Source organism: Mya arenaria, chromosome 8 (assembly GCF_026914265.1).
Source record: "Mya arenaria isolate MELC-2E11 chromosome 8, ASM2691426v1".
NCBI lineage: Eukaryota > Metazoa > Mollusca > Bivalvia > Myida > Myidae > Mya > Mya arenaria.
The window spans coordinates 72,802,709-72,819,397 of record NC_069129.1 but is presented as its reverse complement, the minus strand read 5'-3'; positions in this window follow the sequence as shown (position 1 = coordinate 72,819,397).

The window sequence follows — 16,689 nt, the reverse complement described above, 5'->3', positions numbered from 1 at the left end:
AAGGTAGCTGCTAAAAAGGAAATTGAATGTTTTTGTTTTAATGCAATTACCAAAGTGATAATAATGTAAAAAAATTAGATCCAAAATCTAAACAAGCGTTGAATTTATTTTAAAAAGAAAGCAGTGCCGGGTGAATGCGGTGGTTTTGTCTTCGCGCAAAATATAGCGGGGAATGGGTATAATTAGGGTCCCTTGGGTGCGGGGGGCATTTGGCGGGGATTTAACCAGCAGTTCGTCTCCGCAGGGCAGGGATTTTACCCGGGCTTGGCTGGACCGAATGTCAAAGTCCCCGCTATTCCCTGGACCTAGAGGGGGGGGAGCATGGTTACAATTGACTGGTGCATTACGTTATAGCAAAATGTATCTACACTGTGCGATATTATTGTGATGATATGCTCCATTTCCTTCCAGTTCAGGTACTGACTCGCCGATCGCCATGTTTAATATTGAAAGTAATTTATTTTAAATAATAATGGTTTGTTCCTACCTTTTTGTATATAACTATGTTGAATGATTGAAATGAAATGAAATATTGTTCAGTTCGTTTCTTGTTATGGTTGAAATGCGAATGTGTTGTACAACTAGTTGTTCAAAAAAGAGTAAAGACCCATCCTTATTTCTAATATCAATCTAGTTCTCTTTCTAATTATTCTCTAACATCAACACATTGTTATATTTTATTTACAAAATGATAAATATATTTAGCCTACTGATAAGTATTCTTGCGAATTTAATTTTCTTCTTAAGTATATCTATACGTTTCTTCAATTTAAAAGATGTGTTTGTCGCACAATTCTCCACTTAACAACCAACTATAGAACACATGACGTGTCAATAAACTAAACAGGTTTCAAACTATTGGTACAAATAACCAGCGATCGATTATGAAAACCACATGTTATTTTTGTTTTGTTTATTATAGCTTATCGTACGCACAACCGCTGGGCTGGAATAGCAATAATCATTTCCATAGGACATCTATTTATTACTAACAGTAACACTTCTCTTTTGTTGCGCATGTTTTCAACGTTATGTTGCTTTTTGTGTAAACCTTTTTACCAGAATACTCACAGATTGAGCCAGATACGTATACATGTGTAATATCGTAATCCGCTATTTTTTTTTATCTTACTTGACCCATTGTGAATACATTTCGTAGTCGTGTGGCTTCCTACTGGATAAAACATCATGAAAGTATAAAAAAAATCTGTATAATAGGAAAGGGTACGTAAACAAAAAACATACATGCAATCTTTTTGATTTAATGCCATGCTCAATTTCTTTACTTACTTTTCTTCGGCTTAGCTCTGACCATAAGCCCCATGTTAACAATTTAAATAATTTCCGGTCTATACGATCAAAGCTAAGATTCAAGTCTTATATTTAAGAAAAAAGCGTTGATAAATGTTTGATCTCATCGTGTTCGGTAAACATATAACGGTTGCCACATTTTAAGTGTATTTATAACTTCTCTGGTCGGTATGGTCGTGGTTAAGACCGAACTTTAATTATTCATTACATATAGACCCATGTATTTGTCATCACACTTGCGGAATGAATCTGACAACAATAGATAACTTTTAGGAGTACCGCGTTTCTAAAATACTAAGCACACTTCGCATACGATGTTATGTGAGGAAATGTCCGGGTCAACGAAAACGGATGAAAATGGTAACATCCTTCGAGCAAAGATTGTGTACAGTTTATTTGCTATCTGTTCAACTTACGGGCTGGTGTTAATGATCGTCATATTAACAATTTATTTTGCCAGGAGAAGTCGGTATGATGTTACTTAATAAGGAGTATTTAAAATAATAAGCAAATGCCTTTATGTAATAAAGCATCAATACAAGAATTACGCTGAATATAATGTCGGGAGTTCCCATCATCGCCAAACCAAATATAATACCACTTGAATGAAAAGGAAGGAAAGCTGTGTTAAAAACGTAAAAACATACATGCATATTTTGATTGCCAATTAAGAAATAAGCAGCTCTGTATTTTATTGATAAAGGGGCACACATCTGGCGTTACTATTGCTCTGCATTTGGTTAGGAACCTAGCAGTGACACTGTGACCACAAATACTGTTCTCAAGTGTCATTTTGATTGGATAATGAATGATAGGATTATTGTCGAAACGCGTTATTAACAAATTGTATTTTAGTAAAATATAGGCACACCCGGGGGTTACTTTGGAATGATTTATGTGACGATCTAACACGGTCCGAACATTACACGGACACAGATTGTCACCAGGTGCTGTTAAATCATATGTTATTTTTATTTTCTGTCAACAGTATAGATTACATACAATTTTACACATACACTTACAATCAAAAAAACAAACCAAAATTAACAAATGGGTTGGGCTACTAGTTATTACAACATTAACTTCAGCCCTTTTCAAGATGATTTAAATTTTTTTACTTAAGTTGCTGTCTGAAAAAGATACAAATATTGAATCAGCACAATGCTGGTGTTACTTAGGCGGTATAAATTTGGCCAAAACTTTAAGCTGTTATACAATGTCTACCCAATTTGATAATACTTATTTAAGTCATTGCCTGGATAAGTATACTGTTTTATAACATATAAGAGACATAATTTTGTTGTTACTTAAGTAATTTATCTTACCGAGATAGCTGCACACCAATAGAAAAATTAAGTACCATCATGTTTGATTAATAAATTCTTAAATGATTGTCTGCGCATACACGAGAAATCAACTAGCTATGCTAAGATGCAAAATATATACAACTCCTGTATATTTGATGAGATACATATGGCGATTAAATTTGGCTGGATATTGTGACCGTAAGCGCAGTCACCAAATTGTATTATAGTTGGTTAATCAAGACCAAATGACAAGACTATGGCAAATTACAAACCTACATTTTAATAATAATGTGAAAAGAAGAGAAACTCTAGTGTAATTGAAGCAATTTATTCCTCTGCCAAACTTGCTTACAAACACCATCATCATGTTAAATCATGACTTATGAGTTATTAGCTGTACACGGTTTGAGAAAAGTTAAGGTTAATGCTTACACAAGCACACACTATCGAATTCGATTTTGACCAATTGATTTGTAAGACAATTAATTGAAACCTGGCAATAGGCTAATTTATCAGATCAGTTTAGCACGTTATTAAATGTTATCTTAATTGACGATGATAATGCTAAGCAAGTTTTAAAATGACTCTTCATAACATTTATTTGAACAAGGCAAAAAAGTACAGAGTTTAAATTCTTATATAAGTCATGCCTTAATTGATGGCCAAAGCTATGCTACACTTATACTTACATAGAAATCGCGCATGAGTGGCATAATTGTATGTTAACATGCCCGTAGAGACAGTACATTTGTCGATTGCAGATTTGAAATAGGCTGTCTATTGTATTTGGTTATTACTGTTATCGGGACGCGTGGCGAACCTGTTGGATCGGCACACTATAATGCCCGTGATACTCGATATATTTATGTTGATTGTTAATTTGTGATATCTAGCAAATCTAACAATATGTTTGTTGTGCATTCCATCCACTTCGAGGCACTACACAGTTCGGTAGAGGTTTTGACAATACAAATTACAAGCTATATTCGTGAGATTTTTTTTTAAATTTTAATTTATTATTATTGATACCTATTTGGGCAAGGTTGAGGTTACTAGGTTAAGCAATCAGTAGACTCGTGTGCCAGTGAACTCGTTTCTACTGACCGTTCCAAGAAGGTAATACCATCATTCAGCAGTAAAGCTATGTTACCACATTTATACTCTATTTGGTGCGTGTATATATTTGAATTCATGATCATTGGTCGTGTAGTTTTTATTGTATTATTAATCAGCGAAAAGTCTTTTAGGTAAAAATCGTCATTTGGAAGCGCTTACTACATTAGATGCTTTAAAACTTGATTAAAACTGTTCATAGACACAAATGATAAGTGCATTTCTTGTATGTATCCTACCTTCAGATAATAACTCTAGAAGTTAGTTGTAGGGTAATAACATTTGGTTAAAGCAATTTTTCATCAATATTCTTGCTGTAAAAAAGCTCAGCACAATTATGAACGTACATGTAGTAAAATGCTAAATTATTATATTATGAAATTGAAAAATTGAACGCGTACAATTGTTATCCGTTGATTTGAAACACATACAAACACTTTATCTTATACATGGCTTGAGTGAAGATATTTCAATATGTGATTTCCTCAAAAGCCATAAGTTACAACAAAAAACACTTTCAATGAGCTCATGGAAAACACAGTAAAACTCAGAGAAAAGCACAATCGGAAATGGAATCATTAACCGTATGAATCCGTTGTTTAATTATTTGTCTCTGTATTTTGCATTGTAAAATTGAGACTACTTTTTCAGTTCATATGATCATTTTTACTTTTTTCTTCATTGTTTGTTAGTTGATACGCATAATTGTATAAACATTTATAAACGAAGGGACAAGTGTGAGCTGCACATATTTCAGGTTATTTTCCCTGTGAAATGCTAAGTTTTTTTATTCACCGTTCCAGGGCAGTATCGAAATGTTTGTCAATAGACTGCTAGTTAATACAGTATTTTGGATATTGACTTTTGATACAGAAAAGTCTCATAAATGAAAAGTGCAGTGCAGAAGTTCCATAACTCTTACTGTCTTACTGTATTGGTCGAGTTATATCCCTAGTTTTTTCCGGAGCATAACTCGAAAGGTCTTTGAGATATTTACTACAAACTTTATATACAGATAGATTTCATTGAAAAACTGTCAAATGCTCAGAAACCATGACTCTGGCTGCAGTATTTTGTGAGTTATTACCCTTTGTTAATTGTCATACTTATTCGCGAAAGGACTTTGAGGAGTTGACTTCAATCTTCATATACAGATATGTCTCATATAGGAGAATTGAATAGGAACCATAACTGTGGCTACAGTAGTGTTTTAGTTAGTGAACTTGACTGCTCTTGTGACATTAATATTGATTGCTTTACATGTGTCTTGTTCATGATGTTTTTATCTGTGGTCTTTTAATCGTACATTAGAACCTGTTTTGTTATATGTTGAGCAAATTCTGAGTTGTGTACACTAAACTAGTTTAAAATTCCATTGAGCTCGCGTTTCAGTGAAGTTGTGTTTCACTGACCGTTCTCAGGCGATAATCTCACCTCCTCTTGATAAAACTATTCTGCTGCACTGTTTGGACTGTTTTTAGTATTCTTAACTCCTTTGTTTTTTTGTCTTCTGTGTATCTTTGGTGGAAGGCCTTCAAAGGATTTATACTAAGATGTTTGAACACTGCCTTATTCCTGTAGTTTCATTGTCCACTGGGCTTACCCATGAAATTATCATTGTAATGTATCAAACAGGACATTGTTGTACAACGATTTGCTCAGATGAGATTAAAGATCTATACTTAGTTTATAATGTAGTTCTGTCCTATTTTATGTTACACTTTTACTACATTAATTTATTAATTTTGCCGGGAACATAGTTTTATTTATACTTTCAGGTTCAAGTAACAAAATGACTAAAATACTCATCAAAGTAAGGTAATGACTATTGTTAATGGTTGTAAATATCTTACATAGAGTCAAAAGCAATCAAAGATATTAGAAAAAAATTGGTTCATATGGAGTTTATGTTTAAATATGAAAGATAAGGATTACCGAAAAAAGACCATTAACAGCGTTCGATAACCATATGCTATGGTACCAATCAAAATGCAAAAATTCGATCGTATGGGCAGGAAAAAGAAAAATTGATAAAACTGCCCTAAATGGAAATATCTTTAGCGCCGATGTTAGTTAGAAGTATTCGATGGTATATGTTTTAAAGAATAATTATTCTTATATTATAGCCATAACTGTTCATCACAAGGAGATTTGCACGCGTCCCACTGATAGAGAGAGAATGAAAAAACATACACTCCATTACAACGAAATAAACTTTAAAACATGTATTTTCAGTTTAAGGTTGGGGTAAAATAAGCGTTTTGCTGGTTTTTGTTCAGCCCGTTTTCCTGTTTATTGCTTTCCGTTTCACACTCAACCATAGACAAACTAGTAAAATTGGCTGCTTTTAAAAGTCTCTAAAAGAATCGTAGTTGTGTCGTCAAACATATAAAAGATCATTAATTAATGCAACCCATCTTAAATGGACATGATGCGTAAACAAAACTGACATATATTGCTGTCTTTAATGCAATGCTCTATCAAGTTGCTTCTTTTTTCCGTTTAGCTCTGATCAGAAGTCCCATGATTACAACCCAATTTTAATAATCAATACTAAAATCGCAGTCTTATAAATGACTTAAAACGCACTGTGCGATAGATTGGTGGTTGTTATTGTAATAGATAATAATTCCGGTTGACACCTTTTAAGATAAAGCTCCTACTATAACTTCTCCAGTTCGTCTTCTGTGACATGGTATTGGTTGAAACCGACACATAATCATCCATTACATACAGGCCCTTGTAAATGTCAATAATGTCGCGGAATAAATGTGCGAACAACTAATACTTATAAGAGGTCCCGCGATTCCAATATCCTAAGCGCCCCTATTAGGAACCATACAGAAACATGCACTGCCAGAATGCCATGTGATATGAGCAAAAGAACAGGTCAACCAAAATGGTTAAAAGGTGATAACATTGTGGTTTTCGTAACCTACATACGAATTTTGTGACAACGTATGGACGACATTTTGAAGCCTCTCTTATTCAGAATTTGTTTAGCTAATTCAACAGCTATACTATAATTAAGCGTATAGATATAAACAAACAAATAATATATAATAAAATCAAAAACATTCCGCGGCATTGGATGTGACGCCTTTCAGGAGCCTTGAATGTCTTCTCAATGTAGACAACCTTTTATTCCATTTTGTATTTCAAAATCTCTCCATATAATTAAAGAGCTTACTATGATATATATACATAACCATAACCAATTTAGGATTCATAATAACCAATCATGCCAGAACTGATTGGTGAAGGTACTCATACTGATTGTTTTCAATTTGGCAATTACCAGCATCAAATTTCATTTATGTTTGCTGACTAAAAGGTAGCAAACAAACATGATCGTAGAAAGTGGTTGGATATATGTTCAGGTTCCATCCAAATGACGGAAGTATAATAATTGTTTACTGACCACTTCCACAGAGAGTGGCTGGCCCCTATTTCTCGGAAAGTCTAATGTGTAGCACGCTTAAGTATCTTGTTTCTATTCAAATTACATTAAAAAAAAATGATTTAAAAATCGAAATATGGTATGGTGAATCGTGATTTTCTTAAAACTTTCTTGCTAAATTCAAGTAAAACTATGATTGTATTAGTACAATTCATTAACTTATAGATTTCAATACGATTTGCTATCCTTTATATTGTCATACATGCGAGCAAATGTGTATGGCTGGACCTAATTAAATATGTGATTTCTTCAAAAACCAGAACAGATGGCAAAGTTAAAACTTTATGGATGTCACTCTTTTGAAAAGGCGAGAGTTTTGTTTCCTGTTGGATTGCTTTCCTGCCGCTTGGACATCGCAATGACCACAAACCATATTTGCCATATTTCTGTTATTTGCTTGCCTCAATGACCTCATGGGAAATAGTTTAAATAGAGTAAATCAACAATGCTGAAAACATATTTTTCATAATGGAAGAGAAATGATAACCCGAGGTTGTTCTACAAGATAAAAGTAATTGGTCAACATAAATTATACAAAAATATTACTTTTTAGAATATACGGCAACCTAGAAGGTTGGTTTATTTAAATAAAAGTGCCGTCATTGAAACTGTCAATTCTTTTAGAACATTGGCCTGATCTTCAACAATAGGTTCATTTATACAATACAGAATAACTCGCCAAGTGCAAAGGGTGAGTAATACAAACTAAGACGATATTTAATGAAATTATTTCTAAATTAGTACATCTGATAATATAATTGAACTCTTTGATAAACTTTTTAAAACAATTTTATTGTATGGGTCTATTGTATGGGGCTTTATCAGAAGAATCCGTGTATTAAATGAATACAATTATCAAATGTATACCATCCTAACAGAGACGGGGATATCAGATCATATCTATAAACTCATGTTTGATGCTATTGGAATTTGCATTCTGATTAAAAGAACTGTGCTTATCAATTAAAAAATGTTCTACGTCATTAGGATTCTATTATGTCTGGTTATCTCAAAGAGATTGTTGGAGATTACTCAAGGCATGTACTTCTTTTTAGATAAGAATAAAATATAATACTTTTCTAAATCACCATGACAGATTTATCGAGTTTTCTTTGGCATTATTGAATAGAAATATATTTCTATTTGATTCTCAGTTTTATCTAAAATTTGTTTTATTTTCGTTTTGAAGCAAATTACTTCTAAATTTCCCCGTGACATGTGCTAATATTTAGATGTATTAGAACGAACTCCGCAAATTGAGATTTTCATCGTATATATAACGTATTGCAACTTGAAGATGGAATAATACACTAATTGATTTTAGGGCTTTTCTATCTTGTAACACTCTAGAAGATGGATTGCGCTTCATTTTTAAATGTAACATGCATTCCGACACTATATAAACTTAATTGCCTAGATATGTTTGTTGGCATCAAACATGTTTAAAACAATCAGGCCTTTTACGCCAAATAGTGTTAATATAATTAAAAAAACTCGAAGTATTTGTATATAGGGCTTTTAGAGAAGAAAAATCAGCTAGGTAATAACCGGTTGATAGATGTTATTGTTTTAATGCAATTAAAACAAGATTTTGATGTTGAATACTAGTATGTAGATCCAAAATCTAAAAAAAGCTTTGAATGTCTTATGACATGTTAAGGTGTCTTTTAAACATCTATTTTCCTCAAAGCAACATGTATACACCTTGTGCAATATAATTCTGATATGTTCAATGTCCTTTAATTCAAGGTAATGACTCACCGATTGCCATGTATATTTTTTAACGATCTATTTAAAATGATCGAGGGTAATATCGATTTACTTCATTGTATATAACTACTAGTATACTGAGTTTTAACTGAAATGAAATGATGTTTTGTTCTGTGCCCTAATACTTTGTATGAGAATGTGTTGTTCAACTAGTTGCTCAGAAAAGACTAAAGACCCATCATTATTTTTCATACTTATCTAGTTTTACCATATTCTTAGTCACACTGCGGGCGGCAATTAATCATTTATTATTTGCTTAAAATATAATAAATATTAATATATTTCACTTATAAAATTATTTAAATATTTGCCTATTGCATGTCTAATTGCAAATTCAATTTTCTACTAAATTACTTTGATGAGTTTCTTAAATGGATACGATTCGTTGCACAATTATCCAATGAACAGCCAACTACAGAAAACATGATGCGTCATTAATCTAAACAGGTTCCAAATGTATTGTTACAAATAACCTGCTATCGATTAAGCAAAAGCGCATTATATGTTTGCTTTGTTTATCATAGCTGCTTATTCGCACCAGGGTTGGGCTGGAATAGCAATAATCTTTTCCATAGGACATGTTTTTATCACTCACATTTGCAGTTCACTATTGTTGCGCTTGATTTCATCATTGTATTGCTTTCCGTGTCACCCTTTTAACAATAGACTAACGTACAGATATAACCAGAAACATATACATAGCATATACTGTTGTTAAACGTCTCTTACTAACCTACAACGGCGGAACCTGAAATGATCAAACAATTATCTATAAATGGAGACTGTTCGTGAAACAAATGTATGCCATCGTTTGATTTAAATGCCATGCTCAATTGCCTTTTTTACTTTTCTTCCGCTTAGCTGTGATAAGAAGTCCCATTTTGACAATTTGATTCACTTCCGGTCTAAACAAATCAATATCAATCACCCGTTACCGTTACATACAGAACAATGTTCTTGTCAATAAAGTCGTGAAATGAATGTGAGAACAATTAATAAATGTTTGGTGTCCCGCGGTTCAAACATCCTAAGCATCCTACTCTGGAAATCATCAGAGACTTGCACACTTTGCATACAATGTAATGTGAGCAATAGGCCGGGGTAACGGGCACGGATAAAAAACTAGTAACAGTGTTCGAGTGATGATTGTGAGATTAGTTTTGGGCACAGCTGATGGGCTCTTGCCGACGTTTATCTTAAAGAATTTTCTTAACTGGCAAACTCTTAATGATATAATTACCTAAGGCGTATTGTATTAATAAGCCAAAATGTTAATATAATCACATCCGAACTAGAATTGAGTTGAATTGATTTTGTCGCCTGTCGGGAGCGCCCTTCAGCGAAAATCCAAATATGATACCAATTATAATGTAAATGTATGATGTACAAATATGCATATTTATTAATAAAATAAGGAAGGAGCACACTGTCGTTTAGTAATAAAGGGGCCCACTTCTGGTGTTAGTTTTGTAATTGATTTGACAACCGAATTTAACATGGACATTGTCGCCACAAGTTTGTTTCAAATGCCATTATGATTGGATGTTGAATAGTTAGGCAGTTGTCTGTACAAGCAACCAACCAACTATACTTTTATACAAACGTGATATACCTACTACTAAGGCAGTTTATATATAATAATAATACATGGTCGGCAGGGTCTTTCGGTTGATAATTGTCCCAGGTGGAAAACTAATTTAGCGAGAGTATGTTTTTCACTCGCGCAATCTAGCGAAAACCATGGTCAACCATGTGTTATCCCGTTTAATACATATGTTTTGTCATTTGTCAATGATAATAACTCGTTTTGAAAATAAAATTGTGGAACAACACAGGATTTGATTAGCAGGAAGTCTGAAAGGTAAAACAATTAGACATAAAAATTGGTTTTGAATGTCATTAGCTATTAAAAATAACGAGGAGCTGGAAATGAAAATAGCGAATCTTTTCTGACGTGTTTTATGAATAAGACGGCACTATTTACATTCTTCAAATATTTCTCGTTTATACATCGGCTGATGCTGACGTTCATTTTGATATGTGTGTACAGCTAGGGTCGATCGATATTTAAGCGAAAAACTACAGAAACGAGCAAGCCTTGGAGCAGTTTCAAAATAATCTCGGCTTGAATTACCCTAGCCATTTCGCTCAAATAATAAACATTTCTCAGCGGATAAAGTAAAACAAATCATTTCATCCGAACATTTGCTTGCTGCACTGCTTTTTGACCTTCACCGAATGTAAGCATCCGGTACGGTTCCCGGTAGTACTCGTTACTGAAACACGGAACATGTCATTAATGGTAAAACTAATTTCACTTTCCTTACACCGATAGTTCCGTTTAAATTCCTCAAAAAATGCTTATGTTAATTTATACCCTCCAGGTATTCGTCGGCCATATAAATATCGAAAAAATGGCCCCGTGGTGCACTTTTTCGTTTTCGTCGGGCAATAATGTCACGGGTGGAAACGATAATCATTTTTTGCGGAAACGAATTTCTATAGTAAAATGTTACTATATATAGTAGCATGTAAATTATTTTCCAATAGAGTTATGCGAATACCTTATGCCCATAAACCAAACCAATGTTTACACATTACATATTGATTCGGTATACATGATTAAGTCATTGTCTGCACACACTTATAAGAATACTATTTAATATCATATAAGGGACTACGGTGATTTATCTCATAACCGAAACTAACCTAGAAATCATGCACTTTAATACTATTAATAAGTTCCATCATGTTTGGATAATAAATTCTTAAACGGTTGTCTGCATAAGAAATAAACTACGTATATCGTACTGAGAAAGAGACACAATTCTGGTATTTCTTGGGCAATTTGTATTACAATCGAACATGACCAGGGTAGTATGACCTGAAACACGGTAACCAAATTTCATCAAAGTTGATTTATCAATAATCAATAAAGTTAAAGAGCCATAACTTTGGTATAACTGAAGTGATTAATCCCTCAGTCTAATTTTCCCAAAACAACATCATCATCTTCATCATAAATATTATTTGTTTTGTACAAGGTTTGTAAAAAGCTCAGGTTTTGGGGATCACAATCACAACACAGCAAATACATTTTGATAACAATTGATCTTGTTAAAGAAATTTTCGGGACGGGATGATTTATCAAGTCAGTTAGTCACGTGACTTAGGTACAATATGACAAGGGGTGGTATCCAATATTCGACTTAAGTAAATCTTATCGTCATACATCAATGACTTCATTCACTCCTTTAATTACAAGTAATCCAATTAGCTACATAGTTCTTAGATGCAGTTTAGAGCAATATTGAGTACCAGACCAGGAACGATCAAGTGTAAGTCAGGTTTTAACATGGGTATTTATTGTATTTGGTTATAACTGTTGTCTGAAATTGCAGCAAGCTGGTTGGAATGCCCATAGGATTCGAGATATGTATGTTTATGGTTAATCAGCGATTCCCAGTTACACGAACCTTATGTTTGTTGTTCATTCTAGCCTTTCGAAAGTACTACTGTTACAATGTTTTTTTTTGTCTTTAACGAAACTAATTGTAGCTTAAGTCCTGACAGAATGAAATTATTGATAAATGTTAGGACAATTGTTAGGTTATGGCCATACAAACAAACTGAGGCCCCCAATAGACTCGTTTATTAATGAACGCGTGTTTCACTGACCGTTCCAAAGCGGTAATCCCACACTTTATTGATAAGGCTTTTGTAATGCATGTGAGGTCTGCTTGTAGTATTTGTAAGTGTTGTGTTTGTATTCGCTGCCTTAAGCATATAATCAGGGTTTATAATTATCCCTGTAAATTTTATTGTAATGATAAGTATCGGAGTTTGAAGTACAAGTATTTAAAGAAAAACGCTATATTGTTTTTATTATGAATTAATGTAGTTCTGTCCTGTTTAAAGGTACACTGCAATTTACATGAAATCATTAGTTTTCCGGGAACATAGCTCCATAATTACTGTCAGTTGTTTTTAACAAATGATTGTTATAATCATAAGAATAATACTACAGAAACAAGCTCATTAGCCAAAAGTTAAAACATAAACCTCTTTTAATGGCACAGGGTAAATGCCAAAGACATAGAACACAAAAACAAAAAACATCACAAACAAGAGTCATGGAACAAGAGTACAAATCTCCACAAAGAATACAGTGCATATATACTATATACAAAACCAGGTATGTTTATAAAGGATTGTTATGTACCGCATTGGAACGGTCAGTAAAATGTAAATTTACTTTGGGTTTAAACCAATATACGTGCACACACCTCACTCTTATCCCAGCATCCAGAATAAAGAAAACGCGATGTTGAAAACATCTTTTGCCTCCTGTAAATTGTTCATGCAAATTCAGTTTCGTCTTATTAAAATCCATACGTTTCTTAAATGGATAAGATTCCTTATTCAATTCTCAATTTGAACGGCAATCTAAAGCAAACATGATGCGCCAATAAACTAACCATGTTAAATATACATTTTCCGAATTACCTATTATTGATTACGTAAAACAACACACGTTTTTGCTTTTTTTTCCATGAACACCGGTAGACAATAGCTTATAGGTAGTTTTGCTATTCTCTATTATATTTGACATATTTTATCTCTCACAGCAACGGTGCTCGTTCGCCTCAGTGTATTGCTTCCAAGGGCAGCTTTACTTATAAACAAACGTCATGTTCGTGGTAAGGTGTTGTCTTATTTAATACATTAATTACCAATAAATGATACAACCTTTCTTAAATGTGCTGCATGCTAAACAATTTATTCTTGCTGTCGTTAATGCCATGCTCTACTAGTTTTTTTTTTCAGTTAACGTCTAATCATTAGTCCCGTCCTTACAATCTTTGAATCTTGGAGCAAACCACTAAACATCTAAGAATGTCTTAACAATCAATGCAAAAATGAATCTTATAAATTAACGAGAACGATCTGCAAACCGGTTTTTGTTAATATGATATTGTAATTAATTCCGATTGACACCTTTCAAGATAAAGCTCAATCTATAATTTCTCTAGTCCGTCTTCTGTGGCGTGGTATTGTTTGAAACCGACACGTAATCATCCTTTAAATACAGGCCCTTGTACATGTCAACAAAGTCGCGGAATTAATGTGAGAACGATTGATGACAGTTAGGGTTCCAGCAGTTCCAATATTCTCACCATCCCACTTAGAAACTATAAAGAGAAATGCACTGTCAGCATACATGTGGTACAAGTAATATTCGCAAAAGAACGGATCAATCAAAGCGGAAGGGTGGTATCATTATTTTAGTGAATTTCGTTACCAATATACGTGTATTTGTGACAACATATGGACTTTTGGATATTTCATAAAATTCATTTGAACGAAGTGACTGCATTGTAGATGTTTAAACGTTAATCGCCCAATCATTAACACTATATCTTGGCCAAAGTACCCGTACGTAGCTTTCTCGTTTATGTCGGACCATCATAAAAATACATGCCCTTAGAAGCAGTGCATTAGTCGATTAAAGGTTTGAAATAGGAGGTTAATTGTATTAAATTATTACAATTGTCTAGACGCACTGTGAGCTTGTAGGACTAGGTACACTGCAATGCTCTTGGGACATGATATATTAGTGTTCATCTGCGATTTCCAGCAACACGAATGCTGTGTTTATTGTGCACTTATTTTATTTACCCAATACATCGGTCGTTTTGAACGTTAACTTATACTGTACAAGTAGCTTAAGTCGTTAGGGAATAGCTTAAACATTAAAAGTCATATACAAAACTTGTGACTTAAGTTTAACAAAGTACATTGAAATTGTTTTAATACAACAATAGGACATAAATCAATCAGAATATATGTTACATAAAAGTATCGACAATTCATGGAAAGTGACACGGTTCCTTCTAATATTTACCTTTTTATTAACTATTCTTAGTTTTCTGTTTCTTATTTATACTCTTTCTCTTTTTGGTTAAAAGAAACAAAAAATTCTGTAATTTTGACAAAACTTGGCGCACATGCATATTAGATGTTTGCAATATTCGGTATCTGTGTGCATTTTATTATTTCATTCACATATTTCCCCTAGAGTACCATAGGAACTAAAACAGTTCCGAAGAACCCCTCCGCATCGGGACAACAGTTTTGAATGTTACACAAATGTGCATGCAACAACTCTGTATACAGTTATTCTCGTGCTTGCTATGCGAATGTGTTGTACAACTAGTTACTCAGAAAAGAGTAAAAGCCCATCCTTATAACTAATACTATCTAGTTTTACCATATTCTAAGTAACACTGCGGGCTGCATTCTACCATTTATTATTTGCTATTTTATCATATTTCATTAACAAAATGATAAATATATTTTATTTAATGTTAACTTCATATTCATTTTCTTTTCTTTACAACATTGATAGGTTTCTTAAATGGATTATATTTGTCACAAAATTCTACAATGAACGGCCAGCTATAGCAAACATGATGCGTCAATAAACTTAACATGGTGCAATTTTGTTGGTACAAACAACTAAATCAATTAAGTAAATCTACATTTGAATTTTGCTATGTTTATCATAGCAGCTCCGATGTGCTGCTATAGCAATAATATTTCACATATTTATATATTTCATCACTCACAGTAGCAGTTTATTATTGTTGCGCTTGTTTTTAATGGTATATTGCTTTCCGTGTTACCCTTAGAAATAGAAGCAGAAACATTTATACATAACATATACTGTTGTAATATGGCTCTGACTGAACCAATTGTGTGTAAAAGCCATAGTTGTGTGGCTTACTGCAACGGTGAAACAAAATCAAATCATCAAACAATTTGTTATCAATGGAGAGGGTACGTGAAACAATTGCATGCATGCGATCGTTTTGGATTTAATGGCATGTTCAATTACCTTACTTACCTTTCTTCCACCTAGCTCTGATCATAAGTCCCATGTCGACGATTTGATTCAGTTCCGGTCTAAAAGATCAATAGTTTAATCTTACAAATGAGTTTAAGTCAAAGTATAGTTTCATCGATTGCAGTTCTTAACTCCTTCCGATTGTTTGAGACCGACACTTACAAACAATTCGTTTCATACAAACCCATGCCAGCAAATGAATTTGAGAACAAATTATGACTGTTAGGAGTCCCGCGCTTCCAATGTCCTTAGCATGCTACTATCTTAGTCATAAGATAACTAAGGCGTATTGATATTTATAAGCAAATTCCGGAATTCCGCTGAATTAAAAGTGCCGTCTGTTGGGAGCGCCCACCATCGACAAACAAATTTCAATGTTGAGCTCGAAAATGTAGAATATATATATATATACTAATTTCATTATGATTTGATGATGAATGAATAGGTAATTCTTTGAACAATCAATAAACCAACTACATCTTCACACAAAGACATAGATTGTCTTGACGATGGAACTTAGTCTGAATTTTATTTTCAAAGACATTGTCACCAAGTTTCAAGATGATCGTATCTTGTGTACTTCAGTCATTGTATGCAATATATATATATATATATATATATATATATATATATATATATATATATATATATATATATATATATATATATATATATATATATCTGTCTCTCTGAGCATAATATGCGAATAAAAATGCTGATGTTACCTTATTTGGTAATTTGAGAATCCAAAGCTTTTAAAATACTGATTAAACAGACATAAATGTAATGAAACATGACATATTCGATTTTTTAAAAGTTAT